At 46.9% G+C, this 11621-nt stretch overlaps 1 pseudogene; it reads right to left on the bottom strand.

Moving 5' to 3' along the window:
• Positions 1-11228: 11228 nt before the first annotated feature.
• On the bottom strand, positions 11229-11345 carry LOC126238562 (5S ribosomal RNA; annotated as a pseudogene).
• Positions 11346-11621: the final 276 nt, after the last annotated feature.

Below are 11621 nucleotides of genomic sequence, written 5' to 3'. Positions count from 1 at the left end.
GAATGGTAAAGAATGATTAAACTCGTATGAAATAGCTACTCGCCGGAGACCGCTGCGGGCACTCGGAAGACCTTTAGTGTCACGTGTTGTGACGTAGGCGTCACAGCCTGGCTTTGTCGTGGGTCTCTAGAGGAAGGTGATGACGTAAAGGCTCCAGTTGTTCGAAGAAAGCTCTTTCTCGGCTTCAGAATAGGACATGATACTTCACTTCCAAACATGGGATGCCTGGAATGATTTTCCTGTTTCTTCTTTCAACTTCTGTCTGTGTTCTTTGTCTGATAACCGGGGTTGCTATGCCTATAAGATGATAGATGGTAGATTTTGTCAGCTGTTATAATGTCGCCTGTCTCGTTAAGAGCGGAGTTCTGTCAGACTGGTGCAGCATGTTGTACCTCAGAAAAATATAGAGTAGACGTACGTTAAACATTTGTTTGAGCCCCAAGCAACCTCCCTCCCCCTCCCATATGCTGTTAGAGAGCTTGGGTATAGTTTTATTTCTGCTGCAGACTTGGAGCTTCATGTTCTCGTATCGGTGTTTGAAAGCAAGTGTGCGGTCTAGCTTTACTCCGAGGTGTGTAGGGATGTCTCAGTGTTGTTGTTGCTTTCCCCTCCAAGTTACTTCCAGTTTGCTCCTAGCCTGTCTATTTCTCAAGCGAAACGCTCAGACGTGTTTCGGATGGATTAGGCTTTAGGTGATTGTTATCACAGTATTCTGCCAGATCTTCGAGGGCTGCAGTCAGTTTCATTTCTACCTTCTCTAACGTTCTTCCTTGGGCTGCAACCGCTGTGTCGTTGGCATGTATAAAAGATCTTCTGTTTGTTCTGACAGGTTGGTCATTGGTGTGGGTATTGTGCGCAAGGAGAACAATAATAATGAGTGCTATTCTAGAAACTGTGTATGTAGGCTGTTTAGGTTTTTATGTTGGTAACGCCACGTAGCGCTCTGTATGAAAATCACTGACTGTGCTGTGTGGAATTTGGGCTGGTTGGCATTGTTGGAATATTCGCTGTTGTAGTGTCGGGCAGTTCGATGTGAACAGTGCATAGCGTTGTGCAGTTGGAGGTGAGCCGCCAGCAGTGGTGGATGTGGGAAGAGAGATGGCAGAATTTTGAGAGCGGACGATCTGGACTTGGGTCCGTCAGGAAAACAAAATTTGTATGACTGGATGTCAGTCATGAACTGATATATATATGACTTTTGAACACTATTAAGGTAAATACACTGTTTGTTCTCTATCAAAATCTTTCACTTGCTAATTATGCCTATCAATAGTTAGTGCCTTCAGTAGTTAGAATCTTTTATTTAGCTGGCAGTATTGGCGCTCGCTGTATTGCAGTAGTTCGAGTAACGAAGATTTTTCTGGGGTAAGTGATTCATGAGAGGTATAGGTTATTGTAAGTCACGGCCATTCATTTGTAGGGATTATTGAAAGTCTGATTGCGTTGCGTTAAAAATATTGTGTGCCAGTTTACTGTTGATCAGAATAAGTAAAGAGAGAAATGACTGAGTACCTTCAGTTTTGCTCAGCTGTTTGAAAAACAAATAACGTAAGAGGTTCATCAGCACTGTTAATAAATTTATGTAAGGAGTGGTTTCAACTAGTTTTGCGGTCTGTCTGTCTTTTGCGGGTATATAATTTCTGTACTGAGTGTTCTGGGCTGTAATATGAGAAGCCGTTTTCTTGAACATATATTGAAACGTACTCTCGTCCATTCGCGAGTAGATTTCATGCTATTTTACATCTTCGGCTTGCAATTCCCGGAACGGATTTTGTTGGATCCTTTCAGCATCTCGCCGTGAGACCAACGGCATCATCCAAGTACGTTGCCTTTTTCTTTTCTTGTGCTCCTCTTCCAAATGTAAATACAATGCAGTTGCTGTACACGCAACTGTAAGCCCACAGTGTAAGTCTTAGTCTTCTGAAGAAACGATGACGTCTAAGTATATTTGATTACAGTGCAGCCGGTCGGAGTGGCCGTGCGGTTCTAGGCGCTACAATCTGGAACCGCGTGACCGCTACGGTCTCAGGTTCGAATCCTGCCTCGGGCGTGGATGCGTGTGATGTCCTTAGGTTATTTAGGTTTAAGTAGTTCTAAGTTCTAGGGGACTAATGACCACAGCAGTTAGGTCCCATAGTGCTCAGAGCCATTTGAACCATTTGATTACAGTGTAATACCACTATTCGCGCCACGTCAAATATCTTTTTCGAAGAAATAATTATCAATATTTGATCATATTTCTTTTACAAAGAAAATCTGACAGTACGATGCCGGCCTACCTCGTGCTGCGCCAAGGCCACCTCAGCTACTGTGTGGGCGGCAGGCGTCTCGCCGTCGGCTCCAGCTGCGTCGGCGTCTCCTCCAGCGACGCGCCTGATGGACGCCGTCACGTCGCAGAACCCAACCTCTCCCTCGCCCCCCTCTTCCCCGCCACCACCAGAGCCCCCCTTTCCCGCTGCGTGTCAGCCTCCCATTGTGCGTGGGTGGGCCCTATTGTTCAGAGGCGGGCGCCTCGCCTCCAACAGTAATCTGAGCAGCTCTGCTCCCAACCCCCGGCTCACCGCCTGCCACCTACCTCCTACTCCTTCGCTGTTGCCTGTTGGCGTGCTAGCGGCGTCTCCCCGACTTCTTCTTTTTCTACTTTTGTCCTACAGGGGCACTGACAGGACCTCCACGACATCATCTATCATGCTGCGGACATTAAACACTGGACTGCCCCCAGCTATTTGTTTTGTGCTGATGGTGTGCGTGCGGTGCGCCTGTGTGTTGGTGTATGTGTACTACCTTGTACTCGACTACAGTTCAAAGCCCGTGAATGCTCGCACATATGTGTGTTTCCGTGATATATATATACACAGGGTGGTCCATTGATAGTGACTGGGCCAAATATCTCACGAAATAAGCATCAAACGAAAAAACTACAAAGAACGAAATTCGTTTAGCTTGAAGGGGGAAACCAGACGGCGCTATGGCTGGCCCGGTAGATGGCGCTGCCATAGGTCAAACGGATATCAACTGCGTTTTTTAAAATAGCTACCCCCATTTTTTATGACATATTACTGTAGTACGTAAAGAAATATGAATGTTTTAGTTGGACCACTTTTTTCGCTTTGTGATACATGCTGCAATAGTCACAAACGTATAAGTACGTGATATCACGTAACATTCCGCCAGTGCGGACGGTATTTGCTTCGTGATACATTACCCGTGTTAAAATGGACCGTTTACCAATTGCGGAAAAGGTCGATATCGTGTTCATGTACGGCTATTGTGATCAAAATGCACAACGGCCGTGTGCTATGTATGCTGCTCGGTATCCTGGACGACATCATCCAAGTGTCCGGAGCGTTCACCGGATATTTAAGGAATCAGGAAGTGTTCAGCCACATGTGAAACGCCAACCACGACCTGCAACAAATGATGATGCCCAAGTAGGTGTTTTAGCGGCTAATCCGCACATCAGGAGCAGACAAATTGCGCGAGAATCGGGAATGTCGAAAACGTCGGTGTTGAGAATGCTACATCAACATCGATTGCACCCGTACCATATATCTATGCACCAGGGATTGCATGGCGACGACTTTGAACGTCATGTACACTTCTGACACTGGCCACAAGAGAAATTACGGGACGATGACAGATTTTTTTGCACGCGTTCCATTTAGCGACGAAGCGTCATTCACCAACAGCAATGTGTGCTGATTTTCTACGTAATGTTCTACCGATGTTACTACAAGATGTTTCACTGCATGACAGAATGGCGATGTACTACCAACATGATGGATGCCCCGCACATAGCTCGCGTGCGGTTGAAGCGGTATTGAATAGTATATTTCATGACAGGCAGATTGGTCGTCGAAGGCTCATACCATGGCCCACACGTTCACGGGATGTGACTTCCCCTGTTATCTAATTTCATGCAACAACGTTCCGTGAAAACAATTTCCATTTCCCTCTGACGATACCTATTTGAATTCTCCCTGGTACCTTCCAAAAACCTGGTTTCCAAAACCCGGTTGCTACAAATATATATTTTTCGTTATCAGAGGGGTCCAGAAATATGCAGACACTCTTTGACAATTAATATGTTTGGAGCAAACTGACATATAGCTGCAGTTTTGCGTGGTACCGTAGTCCATATTTCATGCATGACGGAGACATTTATCATCAAAAGCCTGTGTAGTATTTAATATTGTCATGGCTTACTGATAAGAGTTACACAAGTATTTCAGTCATTCTTCTCTGATATTCACTTTGCCTGTTTTCACGCATGAGTCACGTAAAGACTATGTTATGAATTAAGATGTGTACTTCCACGTTATATTGCTTGACTTTTTTTTAATTGTAGATTCAACAACATAAAAACCTGAGCAGCCTACTTACAAGCTGCTCTCTGGATCCAAAGGAATATCTTTTAGTAACCCAAGAGACATCTAATGTGGCCGTAATCACATCGTAATATTTCGATTACAAACAATAGCTACTTATGTTGTGAATGTAAATGTACCATAACCTATGTAAATTGCTAATACGACACAGCGTCTGGTGTCCTGCAAGAGATCGGAAAATCCAGCAGATTTTGCGACTACAGCACCACAAATTTCTTCAGGGTGGGCAGGTATCCGGGAGGCAGGCGTGCAACGGGATGTAATGTTGATCCCGCTGGCGAACAACGACCTTATGGCTACCTTCAAGGATTTATGACTACCCCGCTGATGAAAAGACTCTCGCACAACGCAGATAGGCTCCCTCTTCAAAGAATGCACTCGCTGCAGCTGGTGTCGAGCTGGATACTAAACGATCATGGGATCCTTCACTGCTGACACAAGGCAGTGTCAACAATATTTCCCTTTCTCGTTTCTTTTGTTAGCAATCTCAAGAGTCGCGACAAACATTTATTTCTTGTTTGATAATTTTTCTCTTGTATCTTCCACTTCCAGTGGAGAACTGGCTATACTACGAGTAATCTAAAACTGTGGAATGGTGTCATCCCCTTCTGTGTAGGCTTCATTGGGTTTCCGTGTGCTTAATTGGTCGTTATATACGGCACAGTCACGGTAATGTGACCATCGTCTGTGTTCACGTCAAGGGTGGGAAGCATTTCCGGTACGGCTAAGTTTTCAAACTGTTCTCTTGCTGACTGGCAAAATGGCGCTGTCCAAAATCGCAGTAGTTGCAAGCGTGGTGCACAACAGGATATAGATGACAAGGACGAACGACGGCTGCAGAGATCTCTACAGGCGAATAGATGAGCAACTTGAGACGCCCGCTAAACCCGCAGGGCCGAACAGGTGGTTAGGATCGTGGAAACGGCCAAATAAGGTTGGGGTCAGTTTCACCTTCAAATTGTAGTTTATAGTAATTTAATAATACATTCCTGGAAATGGAAAAAAGAACACATTGACACCGGTGTGTCAGACCCACCATACTTGCTCCGGACACTGCGAGAGGGCTGTACAAGCAATGATCACACGCACGGCAGAGCGGACACACCAGCAACCGCGGTGTTGGCCGTCGAATGGCGCTAGCTGCGCAGCATTTGTGCACCGCCGCCGTCAGTGTCAGCCAGTTTGCCGTGGCATACGGAGCTCCATCGCAGTCTTTAACACTGGTAGCATGCCGCGACAGCGTGGACGTGAACCGTATGTGCAGTTGACGGACTTTGAGCGAGGGCGTATAGTGGGCATGCGGGAGGCCGGGTGGACGTACCGCCGAATTGCTCAACACGTGGGGCGTGAGGTCTCCACAGTACATCGATGTTGTCGCCAGTGGTCGGCGGAAGGTGCACGTGCCCGTCGACCTGGGACCGGACCGCAGCGACGCACGGATGCACGCCAAGACCGTAGGATCCTACGCAGTGCCGAAGGGGACCGCACCGCCACTTCCCAGCAAATTAGGGACACTGTTGCTCCTGGGGTATCGGCGAGGACCATTCGCAAACGTCTCCATGAAGCTGGGCTACGGTCCCGCACACCGTTAGGCCGTCTTCCGCTCACGCCCCAACATCGTGCAGCCCGCCTCCAGTGGTGTCGCGACAGGCGTGAATGGAGGGACGAATGGAGACGTGTCGTCTTCAGCGATGAGAGTCGCTTCTGCCTTGGTGCCAATGATGGTCGTATGCGTGTTTGGCGCCGTGCAGGTGAGCGCCACAATCAGGACTGCATACGACCGAGGCACACAGGGCCAACACCCGGCATCATGGTGTGGGGAGCGATCTCCTACACTGGCCGTACACCACTGGTGATCGTCGAGGGGACACTGAATAGTGCACGGTACATCCAAACCGTCATCGAACCCATCGTTCTACCATTCCTAGACCGGCAAGGGAACTTGCTGTTCCAACAGGACGATGCACGTCCGCATGTATCCCGTGCCACCCAACGTGCTCTAGAAGGTGTAAGTCAACTACCCTGGCCAGCAAGATCTCCGGATCTGTCCCCCATTGAGCATGTTTGGGACTGGATGAAGCGTCGTCTCACGCGGTCTGCACGTCCAGCACGAACGCTGGTCCAACTGAGGCGCCAGGTGGAAATGGCATGGCAAGCCGTTCCACAGGACTACATCCAGCATCTGTACGATCGTCTCCATGGGAGAATAGCAGCCTGCATTGCTGCGAAAGGTGGATATACACTGTACTAGTGCCGACATTGTGCATGCTCTGTTGCCTGTGTCTATGTGCCTGTGGTTCTGTCAGTGTGATCATGTGATGTATCTGACCCCAGGAATGTGTCAATAAAGTTTCCCCTTCCTGGGACAATGAATTCACGGTGTTCTTATTTCAATTTCCAGGAGTGTACATTTACAACCAAAACGACACAGAGACGAACTTCTACAACTACAAATTTCAAAATGCAATTCTTTCACGGCTGAAGGACTCCAAACGAGAAATCTTAAAAAATCAACAGGATAAAAATGCAGTTAAAATAGCAAATAAAATAATATATATATATATATATATATATATATATATATATATATATATATATATATATATACTCCTGGAAATTGAAATAAGAACACCGTGAATTCATTGTCCCAGGAAGGGTAAACTTTATTGACACATTCCTGGGGTCAGATACATCACATGATCACACTGACAGAACCACAAAGACTGCGATGGAGCTCCGTATGCCACGGCAAACTGGCTGACACTGACGGCGGCGGTGCTAGCGCAGCTAGCGCCATTCGACGGCCAACACCGCGGTTCCTGGTGTGTCCGCTGTGCCGTGCGTGTGATCATTGCTTGTACAGCCCTCTCGCAGTGTCCGGAGCAAGTATGGTGGGTCTGACACACCGGTGTCAATGTGTTCTTTTTTCCATTTCCAGGAGTATATATATATATATATATATATATATATATATATATATATATATATATATATATATGCCATTCTCTAGGATGGCCTACGGCTGTGTGTCTGAGCAGGACTTTGAGGTTTTTATTTCATTGAGGCTATAACATCTTACCCTAACAATCAAAAGAAAAGAAAATTATCCAGCAAACACGGGCCTAGTAATACTAGGCCCCGTGTTGCGTTGCATAGTCAGAAAGCGGAAGTCCTTATCAGCGCTCATTAAGAACCGGAAGTTAGTTTTCTGTAATTATTGCGTATCAGCAGTCAAATCTCCATAAGAATAACATTGCCGGAAGTGAGCATTCAATTTCTTCTTCCTTCTAGTACTCAGCACAAATGGCATACTTGGAACAAGTGTACCATACGGCTGTTTAGCCAAAAGTCCTGTTGTCTCTGCTATACTCCACGTCTTCCATGTAAGAATATTTGCATCTGGAAACGCTTCAAGGCCACCATAATCTGCATGATTGCCCCACACAACTGCAAGTGTAAGTCATGTACTACCTCCAAACACGGCTTGTACATCACATGTAAAATTCAAACGTAGTCCACGAAATACGTTTGGACCTCCAATTAGTTGTTGTTTATTAAACTGTCCAGCAAGATCAATGTCTATCGCCTTCAAAGAACGATAAACAGGAACGATGCGCCGCCAGCGACGACGGTGACTACGTCGCCCAGGCATTGCTATGGCACGTTAATACAGGTCAGCCTAGCTGACCATATATATATATATATATATATATATATATATATATATATATATATATATATATATGGTCAGGTAGGCTGAAAGCCTCAAGTCAAACGTGAATAGACAAACATAAACAAGATGCAATACAAACTGCTGAAGATTTTAAAATAAATCACCATAACCTTTCAAAGGCAGAAGGCCGCAATGTTTTTGCTTGAACGGTAATTTTAAGTATAACAAATGATTTACATAAATTGATTTACATACAACAAAATAAAATCTTTTTTCTTTTAAGGCATTGGCTATAATAGATCACCAACAGACAATTAAACACCAGTGGGAAGGACAATAAAGAAAACGGCACTCAGAAGCCTCCAGGGAGGTCGGTCTGCCCTCATTCACTTAGGTGAGACAGGTGATGAGCCCAACTACACTTGATCTGTCGGAACCCAACCAGGGCACAGCCACGGACCGACTGACAAAACGACTTGCTTGCCACCGAACAGTACATGAGAACTCACACACAAAAGGCTATGAACGTAATTATCCACAATGAAATATGTATTAGATGTCAGAACTACACGCCATGTTGGACAGCGACAACAGGTGAGGAAAGGACGCTGCCTGAAATTACGTGAGTGGCGAGAGCAGGTAAGCAACACACTAACGGCCATAAGGCAGAAAATTCCGCTGGTGCACTTGAGTTGTAGTCAACCAATATAGTTACTTCCACCGCATGGCGGCTAAATTTCAGCAACACGAACACTCGGTGCTGCTCATAGGGAAACCTCCCCAACCACGAACCACCGAAACGAACCACACAACATGAATGGACGTGGCCTGGGTACTTGAAACCACTACTCAACTTTGATATCCTTGGTCGTAGTGATCGGACAGCGCCGCACACGCTCCGACACTGCGCAGGGACCGCCAGCACACCCAGCCGCCTGTACCACACGGAGACAACTTGCCTGGTCCGCAGTAACTGACCGACTCCTGCTGGTCCGTCCGCAACTGCTGCTCCATCGCGACTGCACTGCTGGAGGGTCTCCCACTCACTTCCAGACACAAAACTTGACAAACGCTTGCACAAAGACCTGAACGATACCCGACAGTAACTTAAGCATGCACGAAGACAAATCGGGAGTCGATGGACACACACACAGCCGACTCACGAACGATCGGCGAGCCAAAACGTGTCGTCCGGTTGGACGACCGATCGACGATCCACGAAGACGGTGGCCCGGCTCAAGTGATGCGTGGCGGCAATGGTCGGGCGAGCCATGTCCACCCAGGCCTCACTGCGGCCCCAACCGACTGCACTAGCGCCGCATTGGAACTCCCCGGCTGGCAGGTCCGGACTGTGCTCCAGACGCGTTCCAACTGACTGGCAGCCCAAACACGCGACCCGAACTCCTTCCGACACACAGTGACTGGGATGTAATAGCAGTCGAGCAAAGATACTAGGAAAGGGGATATATCGATACGCGCTCCTAACGCCGCTCACGGTCAGACAAGGCAGCAACTCAGTAGTAATTCAAATTAACGTAGTGAGGTGGAAGTACGTTAAAAACAGGGTGTAAAATACACGATGACGGGAACAAGAGCCACGCACAGCTCACAACTGTGGAGCAACTGACCGCCGAGATGAAACAAGAGTCTACCAACAGTGTCTCCTCAACAACCATTCAGCGAACGCTATCGCTTGTGTCCCGCCGCAGCAGGCACCTGGTTCATTCACACATACTGACTGCTGTTCATGCCTGACGAAGACTGGAATTTCCACGCCACTACCGCAACTGGAAGTCGACTGAGTGGTGACAAGTGGCCTCTTCAGATGAATCACAGACGTTGACGTGTACGGCGTGAAGTGTCTGAAAGCAAGCACCCTTCAAAAGTCGTCGGAAGGGTCCTGGCATGAAGAGTGAGCGTTACGGTCTGGGGAATGTTTTGGTGGCGTTCCTTGGGTGATATCGTCATTCTAGATGGCACAACGGGTCAACACAAGTATGCATTACTCTTCAGGACCATGTCCACCCCTACATGCAGATTCTTTCTTCTAGGATCGATGGCATCCAGCAGCGGGACAGTGCAACGTGTAACATTGCTCACTATGTACGCGCTTCGTTCGAAGAGCATCAGGTTGAATTTACCGGACTTCACTGGCCAGTAAACTCCCCGGATTTAAATTCAATCGGGAACCTGTGGTGCGATGTCGATCGTGCTGTTCTCGCCATGGATCCTCAAATGAGAAACGTAGCGCAGTTGGCCACAGTACTGTAGTTGGCATGGCTCGCCATCCCTGTCGGTAACATCCAGAGACTTCCATTGACTTCCTGCATGTCTTGTAGCGGTCCCGCTGGAAACTGTGGTTATTCGGCTTGACAGGTGGTCAGTTAATGTAACTGGACAGTGTGTAAATACCGAATTACTTCTCTGCCTTCCTGTAACATGTTTTTAGCCGCCACGGTCCAGGTGACAGAAGATCTTCAGGTAATGAAACCGGTCTTTAGTGAGTGGTTATTTGGAAACGAATATTAGATTACATTCTGTAATACGAAATCACCCAAGAGCCACAAAACCGGTAGTTATATTTAGAAGTAACAGCTAGTTAAAATTTTACAGGGAGTAGATATTTGAAATAGAGTTACGGAAAGTGGTACAAAGGGAATCCAAGGAAGACATAACAGAGCTGCGTTTTGTTTTGAATATAATATATAAACCAATGCGCAGCATTGTTAGCTCTCTTGAGTTTTTGTTTTCAATGGTGCACGTCCGCAGTCTTCCGTGATAGTCGGAAGTTAGGGATTGTGAGCCTAATTAAACATCATTCTGATAACTGGATTACACACTGGAGTGGAGGATAATAGATTATTTTGAGATATTTGGACAGAAAATATTTGGACCTTATCATACTAATATCTTTGCCGATCGTTGTCAAGGCGATTCTGCTAATAAACGAGACGTGATATATATAGCACTTCGTCTTCAGGCCACAAGTGGACCATCGGGACCATCCGACCGCCGTACCAACCTCAGCTGAGAATGCGGAAAGGAGGGGCGTGTGGTCAGCACACCGCTCTCCCGGTCGTTACGATGGTTTTCTTTGACCGGAGCCGCTACTATTCGGTCGAGTAGCTCCTCAATTGGCATCACGAGGCTGAGTGCGCCCCGAAAAATGGCAACAGCGCATGGCGGCTGGATGGTCACCCATCCAAGTGCCGGCCACGCCCAACAGCGCTTAACTTCGGTGATCTCACGGGAACCGGTGTATCCACTGTGGTAAGGCCGTTGCCCAGACGTGAGATATAGTGCCCGTGAAAAGACTGAATTTGTACTGAACAAACATTCAAAGAACTCCAACTTATAATTAATATCGTGTCGTGAGAATTAAGAAGCTTAGTCATTGTAAAGCCAGAGGCATATTTATATCACATATTAATGGTAAAGGACAGTTTCATGGGAAATCATATCTTTGGAACGCGAAGGAATTTGCACGGACTGACATTATACCAACACGATACACACTAGCATCGACTCCTTCTTCGTTGATTCCCCAGTGCCATCTCTCA

This window comes from Schistocerca nitens, chromosome 2 (genome assembly GCF_023898315.1).
Source record: "Schistocerca nitens isolate TAMUIC-IGC-003100 chromosome 2, iqSchNite1.1, whole genome shotgun sequence".
In the NCBI taxonomy this organism is placed as follows: domain Eukaryota; kingdom Metazoa; phylum Arthropoda; class Insecta; order Orthoptera; family Acrididae; genus Schistocerca; species Schistocerca nitens.
The sequence above is the reverse complement of the archived record's forward strand: the minus strand, read 5'-3'. Positions and strand labels throughout refer to the sequence as shown.